The sequence below is a fragment of the Talpa occidentalis genome, unplaced genomic scaffold (genome assembly GCF_014898055.3).
Source record: "Talpa occidentalis isolate TD23 unplaced genomic scaffold, MPIMG_talOcc4v2.1 talOcc4.9, whole genome shotgun sequence".
Classification (NCBI taxonomy): Eukaryota; Metazoa; Chordata; class Mammalia; order Eulipotyphla; family Talpidae; genus Talpa; species Talpa occidentalis.
Genome location: NW_023605305.1, coordinates 69,441,074 through 69,466,002, shown reverse-complemented (window position 1 = coordinate 69,466,002; position 24,929 = coordinate 69,441,074). Strand labels below are relative to the sequence as shown.

Below are 24,929 nucleotides of genomic sequence, written 5' to 3'. Positions count from 1 at the left end.
CATATGAAAAAATGTTCAACATCACTTGTCATCAGGGAAATGCAAATCAAAACTACCATGAGATACCATCTTACACCAGTGAGAATGGCACATATTAAAAAAACTAGCAACAACAAATGTTGGCAAGGGTGTGGAGAAAAAGGAACTCTCCTGCACTGTTGGTGGGAGTGCAAACTGGTCCAACCACTGTGGAGAGCTGTGTGGAGATTTCTGGACCTACTAAACATAGAGCTTCCATATGATCCAGCAATTCCACTCCTAGGTATTTACCCAAAGGACACAGAAACATCCATTCCAAAGAACACCTGCACACCTATGTTTATAGCAGCACTGTTTACAATAGCTAAGCTTTGGAAACAACCCAAATGCCCAAAAGTAGATGACTGGATCAAGAAGATGTGGTACATATATACCATAGAATATTACTCAGCATTCAAAAAAGATAAACACAGGCAATTTGCAGCAACATGGATGGCGCTGGAAGGGATCATGCTCAGCGAAATAAGCCAAAAAGAAAAAGAAAAATACCGGATGGTCTCACTCATAGCAGGAATCTAGAAAACTTAAATAAGGGACCAGGAAAATGAATATAAGAAAGTGAAAATCAAAATCAACAAAAAACTATGAACCAGAGACACTTTTTGGGGGGTGGGGGGCGGGAGGGGAAGGATTGGGGTCAGAATGGGGCGTTTGCAATTGTATGGGGGAATATAAAAATAAAATTTATTATTAAAAAAAAAAAAAGATAACGATCATCAGGAACCACTACAAGAATGCTAAAAATCTTATCCTGTCTTTCTAGAACTACAAACTTTAATCCCTTATTGTCTTTCTAAACTTCCTTCTTTCTTCTATAAAGGTCATTGCTTGTTATGTAGATCACCACCCTGATGGTGATAGGCTGAGCCCATGAGCAAGCTGATTTCATTGATATTCATTGTTCCTGTGCTTTTGGAAAACATATATATACTGGTCACAAACTCAAAGAAAATTACACTCAGATTTTCACTCTTGAAGTGTGTCTGTTTGTCATTTTTTCACCGACGCCCTGACCACCCTGCACGCTTCTCTCAACCCTGTGGTGGCCTCATCGTCTACTGCTGTGCTGATCCGCGGCAGGTGGCGCCCAACGTGGGGCCCCGACATTTCATTTCATTTCATTGAGTCTTCCACCCAAAGAAGAGGTGAGTAACGAAGAGATCGTGTTGGGTAAGCTATCTCCCTTCTTGTGTGTGAGTGTGAATGTGATTCCCTTAAAATACCCTCTTTTAAACAGTCAGGGATAGGATCCTCACTGGAGCGTCTGGAGCTCGCTGATAAAGGGTGATCAGTTTGAAATAGTGAGAAGTTTTTCTAAGAGTGAATGCTCGTGGTGCTGTGTGTGGGTGAGAGTGTATGAATACGGCTCCACGGCCTCGTGGCTTCGGAGTCTGAGTGGGCTGCACCCGCAATTCCCGTGGAGGAATGTCATACGGCATAACGGTCATCTGCTCTTCGGAGTAGCCTGGTCCGGGATTTATACGGACAGACCTTAAGCTAAGACGCCTCCGCAAGTTCCTGCGAGGGACACGGGCCGGACAGCACAGTTGAAAGAAATCTTTGCTTGAGCGAACAAAAGCACCATGAGACCATGGGTCAACAGCAGACCAAAAACAGAGATCTTTTTCTATCTATATTAAAAAACATGATTGAAACACGTGGTATTAAAGTAAATAAGAAAGCTCTACTGCAACTTTATGAATTTATATTACAGGTATGCCCGTGGTTTCCAGAAGAAGGTAGTTTGTCACTGGAAACTTGGAAGAAAGTAGGAAAAGAAGTGAAAGAGTTTTATGCCCTTCATGGACCATCTCAGGTTCCGAGACAGGCTCTGTCCTTGTGGGTACAAATTAGAGATTTGTTGGTTGATGCCACTGAGGCAGAATTGTGGGAAGGCCAACAGGATGAAGTTCAGGATAATCCTAAAAACAATAATGATCTAAACACGTCATTATTCACTCAAGCCTCTGCTCCCGTATTAAAGGAATCCCTTTCCCAGTCAGAGGATGAGTTTAATGATCATGAATATACTGAAATACTAGATAAATTAACTTTCAAAAATGATAAACCCTCCCGCCCAACCGCTAACCTTTTTCCAGTTGTTACCAAACCTAACATTGCATTACATAATAATCCTAATCATATCAAGGCCCATCGAGGGCCGCTGGGAGGCATTCTAGGATCAGCAAGGGAGGCCAGTAAGATGGGAGATTTTTCATTTGCCTTTCCCGTGGCCGGACCTCCGACCTTGACTCGTGCTGATGACGATGGCCCTGCATGGGAGGCCATCCCTATAAAAACTCTAAAAGAATTACAGTTAGCTGTTCAGACAACAGGTCATAACTCCCCTTATACTTATCAAATTATTGACATGCTATCGGCCACCTGGATGACCCCGTATGATTGGCATAATCTTGCCAAGGCTGTACTTCCTTCAGGAATGTATATATTATTCTGCATGGAATATGAGGACCAAGTACATGCCTTTCCTTAAGAAGCATGATAATGAGGTCAAGGCTGAGAAAATTTCCCTTTCTATGTTCATGGGAACAGACAAATATGCTGAGGTATGCAGACAAGCTGCCCTTCCAAAAGATGTCCTAATTGAAATTAATAAACTATCAGTTGCCTCATGGAAAAATCTTCCTTCACCTGAGTACAAACCCACTAATCTCACTGATATACACCAACGCCAGGATGAAATGTACCAGGATTTTGTGGCTAGATTAGAAACTGCTCTGGATAAGGTTCTTCCATCCTCCGGAGCACGAGATTTATTGTTTAAACAACTTGCATGGGAAAATGCTAATTCCCTCTGTAAAGAACTAATTAGACCTATAAAAAAAAACTGGTATGCTTCAAGATTACATTAAAGTTTGCTTAAATACTTCCCCCGCGACACTAGATCAAGAGTCTGGAAAAAATAAAAAAATAAACAAACAAACAAACAAACAAACAAACAAATAAATAAATAAATAACTCAAAAACTTATGGCTGTCTGTATCCCTAAATAACATCAATGAGGACTCAGCTGACAGCCCCGTATTAATAAAACAATTGCCTGAACAGATAGGTCTTTTTTTGCCTGGCTGGAGGCAAAATGAAATATGCAAAACAAAAGGTAAAAGAAAAAATAGCCTGCAGTATTAGAGAAAGTGATCAGGATTCTTGGGATAGTAAAATTGTTTTTCAAAAGCCAAAAGTTGATTCTAGAGCCAATGCTGACCTCTTTGCAGAGGCATCGGTTCCCAATTATGAGACCATTCCAAAATCCAGCCCAAATTTCCAGCTCGGACTTGGCTAAAATTGTTGAGATAAAAATAAAAACTCAAAAACAAGTAGCAAATAATGTGACATGACCTTAAATAAAAGAAAAAATACTCCAATCTTTTCCTGTTAATTATTTGGGGAAGAGGCTAGGTTCCCCCCAGTGAAGTTTTTTGCCATTTGTTTCTTTTAAAATAAATAAATAAAGCATTTTTAAATAATAGTATTCAAAGTTCATTCACAATTGTTAAAGTTATAAAAAATGGTTAAATATGAGTGTATGAGACTATATGACTATAATATAAATAAAAGGTTTTTATTAAAATAGTATGAACCCACTGCAGTGGGCTGGTGGACGCTGCCCTTGATCTCAACAAGCAGCTGCCTGGACTTTTTCTCCAGTGTTGGGATCACTGACAGGTCTCTACTACCTTCCTGCTGTGGAGGACTGAACTTTTCTGTTATCCACCTTAAATAACTATTTTGGTTCATTCTACAAAAAAAGTTCCATTTCCCTGTGTTTCTCTGATTTTAAAGTCTAAATTGTCTTAGGCAAAAACTGCTGAGTTACTTTTGACGTGCTAACAATCTATACAAAATGCTTATTGGTTGAATAAAAGCTTTTAATTTTACTTATTGGACCTGTAAAAGATTAAGTTTCTTGTTAAAACAAACTAACCTGGTAAAACATAAAGTGATGATACAGACATTTTTGAGCTAAATTCTAAACCTCAAATTTTACAGGCAGACTGTAAAAATTTACCTCTTCTCCTGTTCTCAAGATAACAGTGTACTTTTATGTTTTAAAATATGACCGTTCCCAGTGAGATAATATGTTAACAACCTAAAGCCAAATAATCATTTCTTAAAAATGTAAACTCCAAAAATATTTTCTTATCAAAAAAAAAAAAAATTAGTAAAAACTGCCGTGACTACTGTGGTCTGGAGCCCAAGGTCTTTGGTAATAATTAAGATTAGACACTTATTCTGTGTACAGATTTTAGCTGTTAACTCATTAAAAACCTCAGTATATTCACACATATTGGTAAAATAACTATGTTTCAAAATATATACACATGGCCAAAATTTTAAATGTTATCAAGAGATCTCTGTATCTGTTTGTCTGTCTTTGTGTTTGTTTTGTTTTTTACCTCCGGAGGACTAATTATAGATGGCGCCTTTATAAATTATCATAAAACAAATCTTAAGATCTTAATCAAACAATTTTTTAATAAACAAAAACTAGTTTAAATTTTATAATATAATTCAAAGCATATATGCCTTAAAGTTATGAATACTTTGTTTAAATGTGTTTATTTCAAAAAGAAATTTCTGGTATAAAAAGTACTTTTGTCCTTCCTACTGAGTCACATGTATGTGAAAAATGTACATATTATCTATATGGTGCTCTGATTTTTTTTGTTTTTATTAATTTGCCTAATTGCTTCTTTATTAGCTAGCCTAGAAAAACCTAGGTATGTGCCATTATATTATTAACAGCCATGCAAAATGGAATTCCAGTCATAACAGAAACTAAAACTACAACTAAACTTTCAGGTTTACTTTTTGCACCTATTTGTGAAAGCTAAAAATTCTAATGTCATATTACCTTGTGTGTTCACATTTAAGTCATCTAGTACAAACAAATAACAGTATTGTAATGCCTTACTGCTAATGAAAGATGTGACAATCCTAAATCGATGTAATGTAAAATGTGTGTTTGCAAAGAAAAACATGTATTAAAAATAGATATTTTAATGGTCCTAAAAGTAAAGTGATAAGTGTTAAAGCAAATGTTGAAGGTCTAAAAGAATTAAAAAGTAACAAGGCTGACTCTCCGACCGGCAGAGAGGAGGAAACAACAAACCAAAACGGCCCACAAGAACAAACGACGCAGCAAGCGGGACTGTGAGTGGAAAGGAACTATTGCAGCCACCACACCCCGTGAATGGGAGCTGAGGCGAACCCTGCAGGATCGGCTCCGGGCGCCATTAGAGAAGAACAAAGACCCCGGGAGACGCGCACACAGCCCGGGCTGCCGGTAAGCCTGCGCGGGAAAGCGGCGCGCTCGGGGAGCTTGAAAAGCAAGTGCAGACCTGGATCTCGGCTGCCCAGGTCCCCGCGCCTGCGACCTAGGCTTGCGGGGAGACGACCTAGGCTTGCGGGAGACACACGGAGGTCCTCACTGAGGTGAAGGTCCCTCCCTGAGTGAGCAGGAACCAGGCGCCCAGGCACGGGAGCTGTGCAAAAGGCGCCATTCCCGCGCCACTGAACTGGGCTACAGCCCGCGTCCTGGAACTGAGGGCTTTGAACTGAGACCCGGGGCACGAAAATTCGGGGCGTGGTTTCTCCACGACGGTGGGGCACAAGGCAGACACAGCACCCCAAAGCTGTTGAGGTGTACCCTACCATTCCCGCTCTGTTCTCTGTCCCACGGGGTGGGGGGAGGCGAAAAACAGCCCCCCAAGGACAATAGGAGAGATCTCTGGCGCCACCTAGCGACCAGGAAAAAAAAAAGTCACTAACACCCTATAAAACAGGACATTTCTTAAGACTGCTTGAAAAGGGCAGAAGGTTTCTGGAGGACCCAGTGGCCAGCCGGGAAGTTATTCCATGCCAGGCCCCTTCCGATCAGCAGTCTGAGCCCACAGAGGGAGCAGGCACCCACGTCTGGGGCAGACTGGGTGCGCAGAAGAGTGTGCCTGAAACCGGAGGCGCAGGGACTGCATCCCGCTTCGCCATTTGAGAACAGGGACATTTCTTCAGTAAAAACTGCCTAAAACCAGCAGAAAGCTCCCCCAGAAGACAGAGATGGCTCCTGGAAGAGCCAGAGGGGAGCGGAGAAGTTCACCCAAGATGTCAGTCAGTCCGAGCAACACAGTGTCCCAACGCATACGACAAATTAGAAAACAGACAGTAGGGAGTAGAAGAACCACACGCAACCTAAAAACTCCTCAGGAAAGAAGCACACCACAAAAAGAAAACCACTCCCCAGATTGCAACGACAGCAACTTGGAAGAACTTCTGAGCCTTCCAGAAAGAGAATTTAAAATTGCCATGATTAAAAAAGTGATAGATCAGAAGAAGGAAATTGAGTCCCTAAAGAGGGAAGTAAGAGAAATGCAGGAGATCAAAGAATTAATGGAGGAACTAAAGAACTCTGGGAAAAGCAATGAAAGCAGAATAGATGAAATGGAAGAACGAATAAGTAATCTTGAAGACACAGAAATAAAAAGAACCAAAACAGAAAAGGAAAGAGAAGTACGAAGGAAAAAGAATGAAGAAAGACTTCGGGAACTATCTGACTCCATGAGGAAAGGAAATATAAGAGTTATAGGAATTCCAGAAGGAGAGGAGAGAGATGTAGGAACAGAGAAAATATTCATGGATATAATTGAAGAGAACTTCCCAAATGAGAAGAAGGAGCTGAAAATTGATATACAAGAAGCAAGAAGAACACCAAACTTCCACGACGAAAGGAAAAACACAGCAAGACACATAATAGTAAAGCTCCCAAGAATCCAGGACAAGGAAAAAATAATGAAGCTGACAAGAGGGAAGAAACAGATAACATTCAAAGGAAAACCAATCAGGCTGACATCAGACTTCTCTGAAGAAACACTACGGGCAAGGAGAGAGTGGAGGGACATAGTCAACAGACTCCAAGAAAACAGATGCCAACCAAGAATACTCTATCCCGCAAAGCTCTCTTTCCTCCATGAAGAAAGAATATGGACCTTCCCAGACAAAGAGAAACTCCGGAATTTCATTGCGACTAAACCCCCACTCCAAAAAATACTACAAGGAATCCTAAAGCCAGAACCTCAGAGGGACGAATAACAACGAAAGAAGACCAAAAAAAAAAAAAAAAGTTATTAAAAGAATAAATAAATAAAATCAAAGGAAAGACAAACATAATGGCAAATACAGATGCTAACATATCAATATTAACTCTAAATGTAAATGGACTAAACTCTTCAATAAAAAGACACAGAGTTGCAGCCTGGATTAAGAAACAAAACCCAACCTTTTGCTGTCTCCAGGAAACACATTTAGCTACAAAAGATAAAAATAGGCTCAAAGTCAAAGGATGGAAAACAATCCTACAAGCAAATGGGCCAAAAAAGAAAGCAGGAACAGCTATACTTATATCAGATAAAACAGACTTCAAACTCAAAAAAATAAAAAGAGACCCCAATGGTCACTACATTATGATTAAGGGGACAATACTTCAAGAAGAAATAACACTCATTAACATATACTCACCAAACGAAAGAGCACCAAAATATATCAGACAACTGTTGTCCTCTCTGAAAACAGACATCAGAGAAAACACATATGTAGTGGGAGACTTCAACACACCACTATCAACAATGGATAGATCAACAAGACAAAAAATAAGTAAAGAAACTAAAGCTCTAAATAAGGACCTAGAGCATTTGGGCTTAACAGACATCTATAGAACACTACACCCAAAAAAAACGGAGTACACATTTTTCTCAAGCGCACACGGATCATTCTCCAGGATCGATCACATACTGGGGCACAAGACAAACATCAACAGATACACCAAGATTGAAATCATACCAACCATCTTTTCTGACCACGAAGGCATCAAACTAGAAATAAATCATAAAAAGAAGGCAAGGTACTATCCTACCTCATGGAGATTAAAAGCCACACTACTGGAAGACCACTGGACTAACGAGGAGATCAAAGAAGAAATTAAAAAATTCTTTGAATTGAATGACAAGGAGGACACCAATATTCTAAATGTATGGGATGCAGCAAAAGCAGTAATAAGAGGAAAATATATAGCAATAGAAGCTCACATCAAAAAACAAGAAAGAACTCAAAGAAACAACCTAATCTCGAAGCTCAAAGATCTAGAAAAAGAACAACAAAAAAACCCCAGAACCAGTAGAAGAAAAGAAATAATAAAAACCAAAGCAGAAATAAATGAAATTGAAACTAAAAAAACAATCCAAAAGATCAATGAAACCAAGAGCTGGTTCTTTGAAAAAATAAATAAAATAGACAAACCCCTAGCCAGGCTCACAAAGGAAAAAAGGGAGAAAGCACAAATACACAGAATCATAAATGAAAGAGGAGAAATCACAACGGACACAGCAGAAATCAAAAGAATAATCAGTAACTACTATGAACAGTTATATGGAAACAAGTTCAACAATCTAGAGGAGATGGACAAATTCCTACAACTCTACAATCACCCAAAGCTAGATAAAGAAGAAATAGAACACCTAAACAGACCAATTACAAGCAGCGAAATTGAAATGGTAATTAAAAACCTCCCCAAAAACAAAAGCCCAGGACCTGATGGATTTACAAATGAATTCTACCAAACATTCAGAGACGAATTAGTGCCTATCCTTCACAAACTCTTCCAAAAAATTGAGAAGGAAGGGAAAATACCAAACACGTTCTATGAAGCCAATATTACACTAATACCAAAACCGAATAAGGACAACACAAAAAAGGAAAACTATAGGCCAATCTCCCTAATGAACACTGATGCAAAAATCCTCAATAAAATTTTAGCTATCAGAATCCAACAATGTATCCATAAGATAATTCACCACGACCAAGTTGGATTCATTCCAGGGGCACAAGGATGGTTTAACATCCGAAAATCAATCAACGTTATCCAACACATCAACAAAAAGAAATATAAAAACCATATGATAATATCAATAGATGCTGAGAAAGCTTTCGACAAAGTGCAACACCCATTCATGATAAAAGCCCTTGAAATTCTTGGGATACAAGGAACATACCTCAACATCATAAAGGCCATCTATGACAAGCCAACAGCCAGTATCATTCTCAATGGTGAAAAGCTGAAAGCAATTCCATTAAGATCTGGAACAAGACAAGGATGTCCACTCTCACCACTGCTTTTCAATATAATACTGGAAGTCCTAGCCAGAGCAATAAGACAAGAGAAAGACATCCAAGGAATCCAAATAGGAAAAGAAGAAGTCAAACTATCACTATTTGCAGATGATATGATAATATACATAGAGAACCCCAAAATCTCCACAGAAAAACTAATTCAACTCATCAATCAATTCAGTAAAGTGGCAGGATACAAAATCAACACGCAAAAGTCAGTAGCCTTCCTATACACAAACAATAAATCTGAAGAAGAAGAAATCAAAAAAACCACCCTTATTATCGAAACAAAAAAAATCAAATATTTGGGAATAAATCTAACAAAAGAGGTAAAGGACCTATACAAAGAAAACTATAAAACACTGTTAAAAGAAATAGAAGAAGACACAAAGAAATGGAAAGACATCCCCTGCTCATGGATTGGAAGAATAAACATTATTAAAATGGCCATCCTACCAAAAGCAATATACAGATTCAATGCTATTCCAATCAAAATCTCAATGGCATTCTTCAAAGAAATAGAACAATTATTGATGAAATTCATATGGAATCACCAAAAACCCCGAATAGCCAAAGCTCTACTGAAAAAAAAAGAAGGAAATGGAGGCATCACACTCCCAGACTTCAAACTCTACTACAAAGCCATAATCATCAAAACTGCATGGTATTGGAACAAGAACAGACATACAGACCAATGGAATCGAATAGAAAATCCAGAAATAAACCCACAGATTTATGGTCAACTAATCTTTGACAAAGGAGCAAAGACTATGCATTGGAGCAAAGAAAGTTTGTTCAATAAATGGTGCTGGGAAAACTGGGTCGCTACATGCAAAAGAATGAAGCTTGACCACTACCTCACACCATACACAAAAATCAACTCAAAATGGATTAAAGAACTAGACATAAGACCTGAAACCATAAAATACATAGAAGGAAATATAGGCGAAACACTACGGGATTTGCACATCAAAGACATCTTTACAGACACATCACCCAAAGCAGTGATAGTGAAGAGAAAGATAAACAGCTGGGACTACATCAAATTAAAGAGCTTCTGCACAGCAAAAGAGACAATAACAAAAACAAAGAGAAACCCCACCAACTGGGAGAACATTTTTGCACCCAACACTAATGATAAAGGACTGATCACAAAAATCTGCAAAGAGCTGATGAGACTCAGCAACAACAAAGAAAATAATCCAGTCAAAAAATGGGCAGAAGAGCTAAAAAGAAACTTCTCTGAAGAGGAAATGCAAATGGCCAACAGACATATGAAAAAATGTTCAACATCACTTGTAATCAGGGAAATGCAAATCAAAACTACCATGAGATACCATCTCACACCAGTGAGAATGGCACATATTAAAAAAACTAGCAACAACAAATGTTGGCAAGGGTGTGGAGAAAAAGGAACTCTTCTGCACTTTTGGTGGGAGTGCAAACTGGTCCAACCATTATGGAGAGCTGTGTGGATATTTCTGGACCTACTAAACATAGAGCTTCCATATGATCCAGCAATTCCACTCCTAGGTATTTACCCAAAGGACACAGAAACATCAATTCCAAAGAGCACCTGCACTCCTATGTTTATAGCAGCACTGTTTACAATAGCTAAGCTTTGGAAACAACCCAAATGCCCAAAAATAGATGACTGGATCAAGAAGATGTGGTACATATATACCATGGAATATTACTCAGCATTCAAAAAAGATAAACACATGCAATTTGCAGCAACATGGATGGCACTGGAAGGGATCATGCTCAGCGAAATAAGCCAAAAAGAAAAAGAAAAATACCGGATGGTCTCACTCATAGCAGGAATCTAGAAAACTTAAATAAGGGACCAGGAAAATGAATATAAGAAAGTGAAAATCAAAATCAACAAAAAACTATGAACCAGAGACACTTTTTGGGGGGTGGGGGGCGGGAGGGGAAGTATTGGGGTCAGAATGGGGCGTTTGCAATTGTATGGGGGAATATAAAAATAAAATTTAATATTAAAAAAAAAAAAGTAACAAGGCTAAGGAAAGTGTTAAAAATCTCAAAGAAATTTTACAAAAAACAAATTTTGTATACTCAAATGATTTATATTATTTTAGTATTTTGGGAACACATTAGCTAAAATAATTTTTGGTTAATAATAACTGAGTTTTAATTTAATGGGTTGTTTCAAAACATGTACTTATACACTAACATTGGGTATAATCTTGGCCCTTGTCTAGGTTAATGATTTTGGGTACATAATGTCTTTTAGTGTCTGAAAAACTAAGATTTTTGAGATGACAATTAAAGGTTATGATTTGATTGTCAATATTATACTCAGGGCTAGAATTTTTATAAAAATTAAATATGGTTGTTTTTGCTGTTTTCTAAGTATTTATGACATAGCTTCCCAAAAATCTAAATTAAAATAAAATTTGGTAGCCTGTCATTTAATCAATTAAAGGAAATTTTGTGGAACCTCAGCAGAGCTTTAGAGATACTCCACAAACTTTCTCCTTTTCCTCCTGGGAAGGACATTAGATAAATTTATCCTATCTGGTTTACCTGGTAAAGTTACACTACAAGGAAATCACTGTCACTTGAAAAAATGGTAAAACTCTAATATGTACAAAAATGTTAACATTGGTTTTCTAAAACAAAATCTTTCAATACCTGATGTATGTAAATTGTCAATGATTATTGTTGCCTTGCAATATTATATACTTCAATGGTTTAATGTCTGCAGGACTTGTTTCTACACAAAATAAGAAAAGAAAAAGGCCTCAATTGATTCAAAATAATAAAATTTTGAGAGTAAAAAATTTTTCTACAAAAAACTGTATAAACTGTTGATACACCTGATTTTTACTGTTTTGTTTGGCATAACATTGAAAATGTTTTTACATTTTGCCTTGATTCAACAAAGTTTTCTTGTTTTGACTGACCACACTCTACAGCAATGTTATATATATATATATATATATATATATATATATATATATATATATTTTTTTTTTTTTCTTTTTCTAGCAGAGCTAACCTTTTGTGTGGCTTTCAGTACAATTCTTCCAGGGAGCTGACATAGAGCTAAACTAAAATGTGGAGAAACTGCTGCTTTGTTCGTAGGGTTCCAGACACCTCTGAAAATGATGAGAAAGCTTGCCTCCATTGGCAGGACTGAATAACCCGGTTCCCTGAACAGAAAGCTCTGTCATAAAGCCTGAACTCTTTCGTCTTTTCACTGCCTTTGATGATGTACAATTCAAACAACCTGGACAGGACACCGCTAAGATCCCAGTGCGTGCCTATGTTGGATACCCCTTCGCTCTACTTCTGGGGAATGCCTCAGCTACACGCATTCAATCGCATGGGACTTCTTACTCCATTCATTGTTCCAGTTGCATTGTTACTAATTGTATCACCCCCTCTCTTGTTCGTCTATATCCTGTGGTGGTTTTGCTCAAAAGACCCTCCTATGTTATGTTACCTGTTGATTTACATAATATGCCTTGGTATGATAATACTGCCATGCAAGTTTTAGATGAAGTACATGCTCTTCTTCGTCCCAAACGTTTTATTGCTACCCTTATTCTAGGCATTGCCGCTCTGATTTCCTTAGTTATCTCTTTAGCTGCTTCCTTTGTTGCTTTAATTCAGGAAGCTAAGACAGCTTCTTTTGTAAATGACCTTACCAAAAACGTGTCCATGGCGCTCGCAATACAGCGGGACATTGATTATAAGTTAGAAAAAAAAGTTAAATGCTCTGGAAGAAATTGTTATTGCTATTGGCAATGAGGTTCAACTTCTCAAACAACAACTGTCTACTCGTTGCCATGTTCAGTTTCGTTTCATTTGTGTTACGCCTTTACATTATAACTCTTCCTTACATTGGAATCTTACCAAACATCACCTATTGGGCATCTGGCAAGACAATGACCTTTCTCATGACCTTTCGTCTCTCCAAGCTGAAATTTCTGCTATCAGTAAGTCTCATCTGCACACTTCACTCTCTTCCTTTGCTCATTCTCTAGCTTCCACTCTCCAATCTTTGACTCCTACTCACTGGTATCATCTTGTTCTCTCCTTTATTGTTCTTTCCCTACTCGTCCTGCTCCTTTGTTTACTCCTTCCCCTCTGTGTCCGCTTACTTCACAGGTCCATTCATCATCTTCAACGACATATGTACGCCTTCCAGCTCCGTTCTAAAAACAAAGGGGGACCTGCTGCACCTCCCCCTGCAGTGACCTTTAGGGCTAACCGTCCCTAGGTCCGGCTGGGCAACCAGCACGCAGGGGGAGAACAGCAAAACCCTCTGAAGACATACCTGCTGCACCTCCCCCTGCAGTGACCTTTAGGAATGGCTTTCGCCACGGTCCCTAGGTCCGGGCTGGGCAACCAGCACGCAGGGGGAGAACAGCAAAACACCCTGAAGCAGAGGAAGTACAGTGGAAGTTCCCTGAAAAGACAGAAGCTTATGAAAAGATAACGACCATCAGGAACCACTACAAGAATGCTAAAAATCTTATCCCGTCTTTCTAGAACTACAAACTTTAATCCCTTATTGTCTTTCTAAACTTCCTTCTTTCTTCTATAAAGGTCATTGCTTGTTATGTAGATCACCACCCTGATGGTGATAGGCTGAGCCCATGAGCAAGCTGATTTCATTGATATTCATTGTTCCTGTGCTTTTGGAAAACATATATATACTGGTCACAAACTCAAAGAAAATTACACTCAGATTTTCACTCTTGAAGTGTGTCTGTTTGTCATTTCTTTCACCGACGCCCTGACCACCCTGCACGCTTCTCTCAACCCTGTGGTGGCCTCATCGTCTACTGCTGTGCTGGTCCTTGGCACTGAACAAGGGGTCAGGAAAAAAGACAAAACTAGCAGGCAAAGAATAAATGAGCAGGGGAGGGGCAAAGAGAGGGGTCAAAACAGGGGAAGGAAGAGCACAAGAGACTATGGTGATGGTTCACGGGTGATTTGGTGGTGGGACATTTACAGGGATTATATCTGGGGGAGCAATCGAACATTATATAAAATGAAAAATATAGGGCCTTCCTGGTGGCTCAGGCGGTTGAGTGCTGTACTGTGAAGCTGTCTGCACCCCCTGTAGTGAGGGTTCCAGCCCAGCCGGCTGGGGAGATACCCACATTGTGCGGCAGACCTTGCCTGTCTCGCCCGCTGCTCCCCTCGGCAGTGTATTTTGGTCAGTCTGCCTGATCTGTTCCCTGCTGTCTCTGGTGAATCCTCTCATTCTCCCGCATATCTGGCCTGTATCCCAGTTCTTGTATAAATCAATCAATCTTTAAAAAAAATAAGAACAATATAAAATAAATATAATAAATAAAATATTTTATCAATTTAGTTGTTTTTCCTTGAAAATATCCAAACTATTATCCTCCATAAAAGAAGATAATAAATTATTTCTATTCTTTTAAATGCATTGAGGTATGTGTACTAACATATGGACTATCCTGGAAAATGTTCCCTTGAGAAGAGTATACTTTTAATGTTTGGTAGAGTGTTTTATAGTGCTCTGTTAGGTCTAATTGCCTTATAGTGTTTTTCAAGTCTTCTTTTTCCTTGTTGATCATCTGCATAATTTATTTTGTTTTCTTACATTGTTTTTCATTTTTGTATGAAAAATATGGAACGCTTCATGAATTTGTGTATTATCCTTGTGCAGGGGCCATGCTAATCTCTGAATCACTCCCATTTTAGTATATGTGGTGCTGAAGTGAGCACCATCAGCATAATTTTTTTATCCGTTATTGAAATTAGGGTATTGGATTCTCCAAATTTGTTGTTGAGTTGTATGCTTCTCCTGTCATTTCAGTCAGTTTTTACTTTATGTATTTTGGTGGTCTAAGATGCATATGTTTGTAATTGTATCTTCTTTTATTTATTTATTTTTTTAAACATGACAACAAAAGCCAGTTTGTATTTTTTTTTATTTATTTATTTATTTATTTTTTTTAAAAAGATTTATTTATTTATTTATTTATTTTTTTTATAGAGGCATGTTATTTATTTATTTGTTTATTTGTTTGTTTTGTTTATACATGCACTGGGTACAGTCAGAAGCGCGGGAGGGTGAGAGAATTCACCAGAGCCAGAGCGGGGTGCAGAGCAGGCAGAAGGACCGAAGTACACTGCTGAGGGGAGCAGCGGGCGGCAGGAGAGGTCTGCGCGCCACGTGGGACCCTCCTCCGGTGGCCGGGGAGCAGCGGGGGATCGAACCAGCACCGCAGAGTCTGCGGGCAGCTTCACAACCCAGCGCTCAACCGCTGCGCCACCGGGGAGGCCCTGTATTTTTTTTTTAAATAATAGATTTTATTTTTATATTCCCCATACAATTGTATCTTCTTAATGTATGAATCTCTTATTATAAAATATCCTTTGTCTCTAGTAAAATTTTTCTCTTTTGAAGTCTGATACTTTTAATCAAAAGTCTGATCTTTTAATCATTATAAAATATTTTTCTTTGTAGTAACCTTTCTTTGTTTTAAAGTCATTGTGTGGGGCCTCCCTGGTGGCACAAGGGCTTAAGACGCAACCTATGAAGCTATCCGCAGCCATTGCAGCACGAATTTTATCCCCGGCCAGGGAGCTACCCACAAGGCTCAGCAGACCTCTCCTGACTTGCCCCTTGCTAGCCTCAGCAGTGTGTTTCAATCTGCCTGTTCTGCTCCCCACTCTGTCTCTGGTGAATCCTCTTACCCACTATACCTCTGGCCTGTACCCAAGTTCTTGTATACATAAATAAATATTAAAAAAAATAAAGTCTATTATGTATACTATCATGATAGCCATTCCAATTGTTGTGATTACTGTTTGCATGATAAATCTTGTTATATTCTTTACTTTCAATTTATTTGTATATATGAATACAAAGAGTGATTCCTACAGTAAACATAGTTGGATCTTGGTTTTTCAATCTAGTCTACAATCTCTGTTGATTGGATTGTTTTATACATTCACATTTAATATTACTGATATATTTGTATTTACATCTGCCATTTTTACTTTTTGTTTTGGCACCTACATACACATTGTTCAGCGACATACATATTAGCTGTCAGTATTGTGTATGGGTCTCTTGGGATTCAATTGTCTTTAGCTCATCCTTATTTAATAGGGTTCTAACCACATTTCTACAAGATCCTCTTGTTGAGATTCCCTGTGGCAATGTAATAATATTGTGTTGCTCCACTTTGGCCTGTTTCTAGTTAGCCTTTGTCCCACAGGGGAGCATGTGGATTGTTTTTAGATTCTGACTATACCATAGTGTCTGGCTATAATCATTTCTGTTCAAATCTGTTCTCCTCTCTTTTGAATCATCTCTTTGAGATGTATTCCCAAATGTATTATTGCTCAGGTTGAGAGTGTAATCATTTTTATGTTTCTTGTCAGCTATTGCTAAATTTCTGTCTGGAAAGATTATACTTGTTGATTGTAAGTGTCCAATGTAGAAATATATTTTTTCATAGTCCTGTGAGCATTGTGTTTGTCTGTCTTATTCATTTTTACTAATTTAACATGTGTCTTGTGGAACTTCAATTTTGTTTTTCTTTATTAGAGATGGTGCACATTTTTTTCTAGTGCTGTTTATTGTTAACATTTTTTGTGGATTAACTGCATATTTAACAGTTCCAACTTTGTTTATTTTATTTATTTTTTATTGAGGCACCACTGGTTTACAACAATTTATGTGACTTAGGGGAATAGGCTTATACCTCCTCAGATGTATGTCACCACACCACATGCACCATTAAAGCACCCATAGTGCTTTACCCTACATCATTAGCCCTACTCCCCCACTTTGTTCCTACCCCCACTTTCCTTGCCCCAACTTTGTTTATAAATGTGTGACTTGGGCAAGTCTATAGTCACCTTGCCTCTCTGTGATTCAATTTCTCAAAGTGTGAACTGAAGAAGTTGAACTAGATCATGACTTACTTTGCTTACTTTATTTCAAACATGATCTTATATAGATTCCTACTGTTTGAATGTTAAAAGTGATACTTTATTACCACTTTTATCTGAGCTTATGAAGTGGCCATATCCCATAAAGTCATTTACAGATTCAATGTGCTGCCTCTTCCAGATCTACATGACATTTTAAAAATATATACTAAAGCAGAGATACTTTATGATTCATCTTGAGTTAAATCCTAAGCTCACCAAGCTGCCTATACTAAGCATTTATGAAGTGTCAGGTGCCTGCCTCCCTCCCTCCCTCCCATACTGTGTATGGGTCTCTTGGGATTCAGTTGTGTTTAGCTCATCCTTATTTAATAGGATCCTTCCTTCCTTCCCTTCCCTCCTTCCCTCCCTTCCTCCCCTTTCTCTCTCTCTCTCTTTCTCTCTTCTCTCTCTCTTCTTTGTTTTTCCTTTTTAGCCCTTTTCTGTCCTACCCTCCTCCATCTCAACTCTGAAGCCTCAGGAAAGGCCATCCAGGGAAAGCCCATGATATTTATGTATTTTGTGGGTCTGCTAATCCTAAGTGACCTGTGCAGCCACCATTTTATTACCTGCAGTTCTGCATTCCTATACTAGGTCAGAACTGCCTGGTCAATCAGTCAGAGGCAAACTTTGCAAGATACCTGTAGGGGCATGTAGGGAAAATGGTTTTTCAGGCTCTTTTGCCCTCCCACCATTAGGATTGCCCTGCCTGATGGGGCATCTGCAGTTGTTACATTATTGCAAACTGTCTTATTTACTTCTGTGGGCCATGGGAAGGGTAATGAGATCGTCACCAAGAGAAGCAGAAGCAGAGGCAGGAGAAAGAGAGCGAGAAGAGAGAGAGGGAAGCCCAGAGTGAAGACTTGCCAGGGGCTTGGAGGCCTGCCTGCCTCCTGGCCCCCCGGCCCCCTGGTACCCCTACTTGCCGTGTACCTGGTTGCTGTTCTATATGTAGCAGCTCAATAAAAGCCTGAGAAAGCCACTGAGGTCTCCAAGACTCTCCTTTACGCATCTGCTGGATCATACATAACCTGCTCAGTGCACGTAACCACACACCCCCCCCCCGCCCCCACCCCAAGTCTTCACTCTGGGCTTCTCTGGCTTCTTATGCCCCTTCTCTCTCCTGCTGCTTCTGCTTCCCTACTGTTACTGCTACTGCTTCTGCTTCTCTTGGTGAGGATCTCAATACTCCTCCCACAGCCCACAGAAGTAAGACAGTTTGCAACAATGTAACAACTGTAGGTACCGCATCAGCCAGGGCAATCCTAGTGGTGGGAGGGCAGAAAAGCCAGAAAACCACTTACCAAACTATTTACCCTACAGTGCCTTTCAAATTAACCAAGAGCTTAAAGCTTGAGCACTCTGGGAAGGCTGTGCATCACAGGTTAGACCTGGAATGCCCAGGGGGCTTATAACCTATGTGTGAAAAGGGACCCTAGAAGCTGATCAGTGGAAAGCCTTGTTGATAAGATTTGAAACCATGGCTGGATATCTAGAGCTTGATCTCAATTACAATGCCAAGTCATCAAGCAAATTAGAAGTGCCTGGAGTGCAGACTCACAACCCTGCTACTATCAACACAGCACAGTTTTCTAAATTCACCCACTCCCTTTTCTCTTTGTCCTCCTTCCTCTCACAACTGATGCTGTATAATTATTCTGTCAATAAAAAGGCCAGGCTTTTGCTCTTCAGCAGCATCCTGCATTATGTGGCCAGCTCCAGGACTCCTGTTTCTTTATCAGTGTGGTGTTGCACGATGCAACATATTTCATTCCTAGTGATAATATCTCTGATCACTTGATTAAGATGGTGCATTTCAGTTATATCCACTGTAAAGTTATTATTTTTTTTCTTTGTAATTAATTTGTATTTTGTGAGGAAACATTTTGAGAATATATAAAGATCCTGTTAGTCATCAAACTTGCATCCACTAGTTTTAGTATCCACTGATGACACTTGCTTTAATTATCACTCTGATGGTTGTCACACAGTGGTTTTCTAATTTTACCACTACTTCAATTATGTATTTATTTATTTTTTAAAAAAGATTTATTTATGCATACAAGAACTGGGGTACAGGCGAGAGGTGTGGGGGTGAGAGAGTTCACCAGAGACAGAGTGGGGAACAGAACAGGCAGATTGACTGAAATGCACTGCTGAGGGGAGCAGTGCGCGAGTCAGGAGAGATTTGCTGAGTCATGTGGGTAGATCCCTGGCTGGGATTGAACTCGCGCTGCAGGCTGTGATAGCTTCACAGGTTGCATCCCAACCCCTTGCACCACCAGGGAGTCCCTCTCTATTATATATTTATTAATTGACATTCTATCAAATGGAAGAGTTGTCCCTCTTCCCTTATTTATTTATGTATTTATACCAATATAAACTCAAGAATTATTTCATTCAAAGAGTTATACTCTAGGAATGTCATTGTTTATTTTGATGTTCATATTGGCCCAAACTTGACAGTAGGAAACATTTCAAGATGGTTTCAGCATATGTTTGATATGCCCTCGTCTTTGGGCACTTCTTTGCTTTCTTGCATAGATGATCCAAAGTCATCTTGTACATTCCCTGGAGTCAGTAATTTTTCCAAGTAGTCCTAGTTCTTTATAGAAGAGAATGATTTTTAAAAACCAAGATCTGATTACTAGGTGTTTTCATGCTATTGGGATGTCATTGCTTCTAAGTTCTTTCAGTACATAGATTTAGGGTACACATACACATATGCATTTCTCCGTCTTTGGTTTTTCTCCTTCTTCAATGTGCACTTGCTTTTTTTTTCTCCTCTTCAGTTTGGTTATATTACTGATTTGTGATAAATTTTTACAGTTTTGTTTATTTGTTTTTATTCCATTTAGGATTTACCCCACATCTTTGCTGATTTTATCTTTTAGTACAATATGTAAAATATTAACATGGTTCTGTTACAGGGCAGGGAGAGGGGTATCTTAGAACCCCCAAATCTGCCTGCTTTAAATAGGTTCTGCCATCTGATGTGGTTTTTGAAGTCAGTGGATTTGGAGTGCGGGATCCTTGGGTTCACTCTGGGAAAGGTTACATCAGAGCACCCGTTTCAGTGGCATGCGGTGAGTTTCTCAGGCGAGTTTCTCCACAAGACAGAGATGTTAGTTATATTTAAACAGGTTTATTAGGAGGCCTCCCTGGTGGCACAAGGGGTAAGCACCGCACTATGAGGCAGTCTGCAGCCTCTGCAGCATAAGTTGATCCCCGGCCTTCCAGGGAGCAACCCACATGGTGCAGTAGACCTCTCCTGTCTTGCCCTCTGCTCCCCTCAGTCGTCTATTTTCAGTCAATCTGCCTGTTCTGTTCCCTACTCTGTCTCTGAAGAATCCTGTCACCCCCACATCTCTGGCCTGTACCCCAGCTCTTGTATGCAAAAATAAATGTTTTTAAAAAAAAAAAACAGGTTTATTAGGGAAAGGGACAGAAGAATAAAGGACACTTGTATAGACACAAGTGGGCAGTAAGAGCTGCCCCAAAAGGGCCAGGTTTGCTGAGAGAGGCCTGCATGTTTGCAGGCGGGAGGCCTTATGGAGAGCTGCCTCTGCTGAAGGAGGTCAGTGAAGAGAAGTCCAACCTGGTACAGGTCATGGGCAGGCAGGAAGTCTGCTGCCCTGCAGAGAGAGTGAGTTGGTGAAAAGAAGCACCTGCACGGTCACAGGTGGCCAGACAGAGTGCTGCCCTGTTGTGAGGGCTGTGTTAGGTTTTATCATCTTTTTTTTTTTTGGTTTTATCATCTTAAGGGAGGGGCTCATCTTTGTGGGTGGATGGTTTGTGCCCCTATAGCAGTCTGATAGTTGTGCCTTCTGATCTGAGTGTTGATGCCTAAGGGTCTTGGTTTCTACAACTGGGTTAACGGATTATGCTAATCCCTTGTAAGACTTTAATGGAAAGGAACTTTAATACAATTAATAAACAATACAGAAAAGACAAAGAATATAGTTTCCAAATCAAGCACCCAAAGTTTCCCGTCCCCACATAGGGAAAAGTCCACCCAAACGGGATTGGCCCAGAGGAAGGCCCGAAACCCTGCCACAAGTCTGAAACACCTTTCGGTGGGGACCCACAGAAAAGGAGCAGAAACAACCAGACAAATCTGGGAGGAAAAGAGCAAAATCAAAATTAAGATAAAAGCTGCCATTGTCACCTCCCCACAGGTCTCTCACCCACATCTATTTCAACCAGTCCACAACCAAAAGGCAAACATAGTTTCTTCACATGTCTCTCTGCTCCATGTGCCTCCTCCAAGTCTCCTTTGGGCTCTCCATCCTGCTTCCTCCCTTCCTCAGTCTCGTCTTCAGCTTCTTCTCTTTTTTTTTTTTTTAACTCCATTCTCCTTTGGGTGGGGCAGGGAACCTGGAATTTCCCCTTTTCCTGGGGACCACGCTGTTACAGTTCCACAACTAGAACTGTACAAAAATGTCTTAGCATAGAATGTTTCCTCTTCCCCATATTTCTGTGCTATTCCAATGACTACTGCTGCCCCTCAGTCCTCCCACTTTGAGTCTATCCATCCCCACTAGACAACTGGTTTATAGTTTTGAAGCTGTCCTTTTCCTTGTTTTTGTGTGTTTTACTGCTGCATACTACTTCTACACAATACTCCATTAATTGAGTATTCCATTCTCCTATGAATGGACATTTAGGTTATTTCCAGTATTTTCTTTTTTTAAGGCTTTTACTAAATATAGACTTTACTTTTACAAATATATACATCAAGTTCCTGAAACAGTGACTTAATATAATTTTCCCTATAAAATGGCACTTGTAGGTACAAAGTTGCAGAGATGTGTGCAGTCTTCAGATGTTTACTTGAAAAGATTCTTCAACATCAGTTTGCTATTGGGTTTCCTCATCTAGCTGAAGGTTTACAAATCCTCCACAATCAAACCCATGTCTTTAATTTAGATGACTAATGAAACTTCTAGTAATCTGGCTAGGATCTTCCCAAGTAAGAAATATACAAATAGGACACCTCACAGGAACTATCTGAAATAGGTGAGTATTATTACAATGACCCAGCAAATACTGGTAAAATTTAATTCTTGACACAGGGACACTTAAAGGTAGGATGACCAGAAGAACTTGTATTCTCATGGTAAGTCTCTGTGTTATCAGATGTGACTGTTTCACCCCTATTACTGTTCTCTAATGAATCTTGATTGATCTGAAATTTGGAATGATAGAGGAAACACCATATTTATCTCCATACCTCTTACAGGATTTGTAATGATGTCTTGTATGTTAGAATTTAATCTCTTGAACAGCATCTGCAGCTACCAGAAAACTTCCTCATATTTTCAAGGTCTGAGGTCCATTCAGCGCATGCTGTCTCTCACCTCGTCACATTTCCACAATAGAGGGAACAATGTACTCAGCTTTCTCTCATTGCAGTCAAGAAGTATTTTCTATAGAAAACGTGCTGACAGGCCATGGTCCCCATCTTTGGTGTAGGACATGGGAGTAGGGGGTGGTGAGAAGGAGATGGTAGGGAGGTTAAGGGGGTGGGCTGGAATCAAGGCCATGGTGTTCCTGGCAGCTGGCCAACTCCCTGTGCGAACCCTATTTCCAATTTCCAGTATTTTCTAATCACCAATGAACAATTTTACATATATGTATTTTTGTGTTATTGAAGGCATGTCTCTTTTGATTCATAATATCCAAAGAAATCTATATTCATATAGTTGACTATTTATTAATTACAACAGTTTTAAAACAGCTTGCTGCCTTACCAAGCTGTTCTTCAGTTAAGCTGATTTGGAAGCTTTTAAAAAAAGTAGATGGAATAATAAAAACACATTATTTAATCACGTGTATGCCTTATAAATAAATATAGATGAAATATACCCAAAACTTAAATGCTAAGACCAAAAATAAGACGATTTCAGGTGCTGTACACATGCCTAATAGGAGCTTTTTCTGGGTTGCTGAGTACATGCGGTGGTATGCCTCTCTTGTTACAGGTTTACCTAAATAGATGGACATACCTAGGTTTACATTAAAAAAAATAAAGAACTGCCAACCTTGAGGATGGTGGGGTGGACTGGGAGAGGGAAGAGTTCCGGTGGAACATGGAGGGAGGATTATTGTAGCATTGGCAGTGGGCAGGATGTGAAAATATACATTCATAGAGGTTTAAACCTGTAACCCCCAAAGTAGATACAATGATGTAAACATACTTTACCTCCATAAACATACTTTGTGAAAGAAGCTCTGCTAATTTCTTATTTATTATGGCTTGAGGAGGTGAATAACATGTTCCCCACCCAAAATTGTAACTAGTTGAGAAATAATACACTAAATGAACTTGCTTCTACTTCAACCATTGCTGGATGACTTTACTCCACTGTAGGCACACCTAAGCAGTCTCAGCTTTTCTTGGTAGAGATGAGAGAGGCGAGGGATGGTACTATGTGCAAAAAAAAAAGGCATTGCAGAGAAGAGCAAAGAATGAGTGCAATGGCGTAGGCTAAAGAAATATGGGTACTTGGATGGTGTGGGTAGTATAACCGTCTGAAGAGGTTTGAGGGTATTCCCCGAAATCATATAGTGTTATAAACCAATGTTATCTCAATAAAGGAAAAGAAAAAGAATACTATTTAGCTATAGGGAAAGTTGAAATATTGCCATTTATAGGAAAATGGAGTTTGAAGGAAATATGTAATATATCATTCCCTTACTGGTGAACATTCAGGTTAATATCAATTGGGAAATTGTTTCACTGCAAGTAACAGAAATCATGACTCCTAATTGAAGCAAGACCCCCTAAATTATTAAACCCAGCTCTGCTGTAGTTTATTTCCAGGCCCCCTAAGGCCAGCTTTGACCATGGTGCCTCAGAGCCCTCCAGCCCCTGGGCCTATCCTGACCACAATGCAGGTCCACTCTGGGCAGGGACTCAGCTTTTCCCTTTAATTTCTGGCTGAAGATTCCTAAATGAATCAATCGGATGTGTAGTTTCAAGCTAAATGGATCAATCAGATGAGAGCTTGCACCAGAGCCAAAGGGGCTCTTGAACACTTGAAGTCCAACCACACTGCAAATGGACCAACATGGGATTGAAAATGGACTTGAAAATGGGCCAATTTTATTGGAGCTTGACCAGCACCAATCAAACAGCTAGAATTATATCTCCCACCCCTTGTCTCCTAGTGTTCAGTTATGAAGCCCAACCTCAGTATGGGTCAGGTTGGGCACACTGTTGCAGTTTGGAGTTTCTGATTGCAGCTCCATTTGTGCCAATCAAGTAAAATGGACCAATTAAGTTTGAAAGGCAGGCCCGACCTCAGTATAGGTCAGGTTGGTGCTGATTAACCGTTACCAATCAAATAGCTGGGATTGTAAATGGACCAATGTGAATGGACCTATATATATATATATCTTGCAGACTGGACCTGCAAAATGAAGGATGATGTAATATATATATATTACAATATTTATATTAATATATTATATTATATAATATATATTATATTATATATAATATATATTATATATAATTATATATTATATATAATATATTATATATATAATATATTATATATATTATTTTTGTACAATGTATGATTTCCTGTGAAATTCCCACCACAATTCACCCATGCACCATCACCATAGTCCATTGTGCTCTTCCCATCCCTGTCCCGATCCCTCTCCCTCATCCTTCCCTACAGAATGTCTGGTCTATGGTTCCCTGTTGATTTTGATTTTTACTTTATTATAGTTATTTTTGTCTC

The 24,929-nt window shown here is 39.3% G+C and overlaps 1 protein-coding gene, 1 non-coding gene and 1 pseudogene across 2 annotated transcripts in view; all 3 read right to left on the bottom strand.

Annotated features, from left to right (window-relative positions):
- ZNF346 (zinc finger protein 346) overlaps positions 1-24,929 on the bottom strand; it is a 101,012-nt gene that overhangs the window by 70,648 nt on the left and 5,435 nt on the right. The window lies entirely within an intron of this gene.
- LOC119237297 (U6 spliceosomal RNA) lies at positions 14,852-14,955 on the bottom strand. Its single transcript, XR_005123247.1, has one exon. It is a non-coding gene; the product is annotated as a U6 spliceosomal RNA (small nuclear RNA).
- On the bottom strand, positions 21,847-22,763 carry LOC119236601 (E3 ubiquitin-protein ligase RNF138-like; annotated as a pseudogene).